The sequence below is a fragment of the Austrofundulus limnaeus genome, unplaced genomic scaffold (genome assembly GCF_001266775.1).
Source record: "Austrofundulus limnaeus strain Quisiro unplaced genomic scaffold, Austrofundulus_limnaeus-1.0 Scaffold320, whole genome shotgun sequence".
NCBI lineage: Eukaryota > Metazoa > Chordata > Actinopteri > Cyprinodontiformes > Rivulidae > Austrofundulus > Austrofundulus limnaeus.
The window spans coordinates 104,654-107,789 of NW_013952722.1; the positions used below are offsets into that span (position 1 = coordinate 104,654).

The 3,136-nt window shown below is 39.5% G+C and overlaps 1 protein-coding gene across 6 annotated transcripts in view; it reads right to left on the reverse strand.

Annotated features, from left to right (window-relative positions):
* The window catches only part of tmem116 (transmembrane protein 116), a 14,541-nt gene that overhangs the window by 8,284 nt on the left and 3,121 nt on the right, over positions 1–3,136 (reverse strand). The window lies entirely within an intron of this gene.

Below are 3,136 nucleotides of genomic sequence, written 5' to 3' on the forward strand. Positions count from 1 at the left end.
TGTGTGTGTGTGTGTGTGTGTGTGTTGTTAGTGTTGGCACTGGGACAGCTGATGCAGCACTAAACTCCAGTCAGCTCTGGAGCTGAGATGTTTCAGGCCCAGCAGAGGTGGTTCTGGTTCTGCAGGTCTCAGAAAATGTTAATTGTTCTTTCTCTGCATGAGTGTGTGCGAGTGTGTGTGTGTGTGTGTGTGTGTGTGTGTGTGTGTGTGTGTGTGTTCTCAGTGTTTTTGTGTGCTATCCCTGAGAGGCTTTCCTCATTAAGCAGCAAGGCGACAGGAGTGCAGAGTGTGTGTTTTCACACACCGCTGCTCCGATACAACTGGAGACACTGGGTTTTTTTTACTTCCTCCCCTTCTCTCCCGTTTGTTTCCTTGTATTCCTCCACCTCTTCCCTTTCCTCCCACTTTCACCTCATCTGGTTTTTACACCCTCCTCGATGTTCCTCGTACATTTTCCTCATCCTGATTAGGTTTTCCTGTCCGCACCTGCCATATTGGCGTCCCCGGTGGTCTTCAGTAAAACAGACAGTACGAAGAGAAACTGTTTTCACATCACATGCTTTTTTTTCCATTCCAGTTTTAACACTGGTTAACAATTTTCATGTTTTTGTGAGAGTGGTGTTTTTTTTAAACCCTAGAAAAATAATAAAATAATAACATAAATCTTTTCAGTCCATCCAAGAAAATGTCATTCAAATGTTATGCTTAAATGTTACAATCAAAACACAGACAGATATGCAAAAAAGGAGATAATTCAAAAGGCAATTCACGGGAAGAAATGTGAAAATCTAACAGGCAGATGCCTTTTTTCCTTCTATGTTTGAAGAGGTGAAGATAACTTGTCCTCTAACAGAAGCCCTGTGGTAGAAAGACTTTACAAAGGATGAGATCGTCAGGCTGCAGCACGAGTTCTATGTCGAGTCCCACAAAATGATGTCAAAACCCATCAAGGGTCAAACAGGGTGAGCAGTCAGCAACCAGTGCCAATAAGGAGGAGAAAACTGGCAAAAATGTTGGTTTATTTAAACTGTCATAAACAGGCCATTAAGTAAAGTGAAACAAAAGGAAAAGAAAAAAATACATAAATTAAAAAGTGCACAAGTATCACTACACCTTTTCTTTAGGTCACATGTCGAAAAGGAGTGGGAAGAAATACAAAACTGCTTAATCTCACCCCCTTCACCATTAGTTATCAATTATTACTTATTTAATTCCTTATAATTAAACCATCAGGGACAACAATAAACATGTTTATTACAGTCAGACAGAGACTATTTCTAAATACAGCCTATCGTCACACCATCATAATTTTACAAATCTTTAAATTTATATTTCTTTCTTTCATTTTTTCTTTTTATATAAAGTTTGACCAGAACAGAACTTTATTTCTTCCACTCATAAAATAATTATGGTATAAAACACCTTGTTCTGTGTCACGAGACGCAGGTTGAAATCGCAGAGTCAACGGGTTAAAGGAAGACATCTAGTAGCAAAAGTGACTTCCTGTTGTAACAGGGTGGGGCTAAAGTGATCTCACCAATTAACCACTTGATTGTGATGAGTGCTGGTCTGTTATGACACTTGAAATTGTCATACAGCTGTGGCCCTGTAATATTCCCCCTTGATGTTTTATGGTGAATGGTCAAAGTTTGAGGCTTGGCCACGCCCACATGCTTCGATTCAAAAGAACGATTTTGAGACCTTTTTACCTCCAATGTCTTAAGACTGTTCTGAGTGATTGTGACGTCTGTATGTTAGAAGCTGTAGAGTTGGCTCATATATGTGTGTAAAAGAGAGAAAATAGTGACTTTGATCCAAAATGGCTGACTTCCTGTGGGGTTTGGACCATGGCTCCAAGAGACAGTTTTGCAGGTCCTAATACGTTACACAAGTGAACCGAATTTCATGATTCTGGGTCAAGGCATGGATTGAGGCTAATTTTTTAAAATGATTCTATAGGATGCTGTGGAGGAATTAGGCCACGCCCATCAAATATTGGACTGTACTCCTGTTTGGTGGCAGATTAGGATCAATCACAGCAAACTGGGTGCAAATCGGCTGAAATATGTTCCAGTTCCACAATGGCCAACTTTCTTTTAGGTTTAGGGCAGAAGAGACTTGTATGCACCATTTGGTCTATCTCGTGTTTTGGGGAACTGTAGAGCCATTTGGCCACACCCATTTTAATTGGGGAATAATCTGGGGTAAATTTAGTGAGGTAATACATTTAGATCTCCAAAATGGCAGGATAACAATAATATTATTATTAATAATAATAAAACATTAGAAAAGCATTAGACCTTTGCAGTGCTTTTGCTAACAAAAATTCATTGAAAGAATGCCTGTTGCTTTTTGACTAGCATAATAAAGTTTTTAACAAAACTTTTAAGTGGCTAGTTGTGCAGTCAATTAGCTATTTGTAGTGGGATGAGTGTCAGCTATTATTAAGCCAAAATTAACTCAATATTTGTAAAAATGACTGAGTTATTGTCATTTTTGTCAGTGTTGGCTAGTGATAATTATCGGTGGCAGCTATCTTTATTTGCTAGACAGTTGTAGATGAACCAGTGAATACATTTGATTCATGAGATGTTTTGCTAACAGACAGAGGGAGTGACTATCAGGTGCTCAAAGCATGTTTTTAGAACCAAATTTTAGCTCAGTACCTGTAAAACTGATTGCCTTTAGGCCACAATGATGTTTGCTGTGGTTGATCAGCTGTGGTAGCCATCTTGGATTGAGTAAACGCAACAAGCTAGTGAGCTAAGACATAAAGTCAATGATCATTTACTGAGAGTTTCTTCAATATTTGTCCATTGCTTCACAAACATGCTCTTACAAAAAATAATGCACAATTGTCCACATTTTATGACAGCAGATGTAAAAAAACTCAACCATCTCTGGAAGCCTCAGTGGAAAAAAGGTCATTTGAAAGAGGTGAGGCTTGATAGAATACAGGTTTAGGTTAAAAGTGACAACAGCCATCAGTTTGAAAAAGGAGCCCGGTGCACGAGAGGGAGCTCAGAACAACACAGTGTAATGAAGGTGGAGCAGCACGGTGGAGAAAAGAAGGCAAAATGAGACCGGGGTGGAGGAGGAAGGCGGATGGGGAAGAGGGTTGGTGGTGTATTGGGGG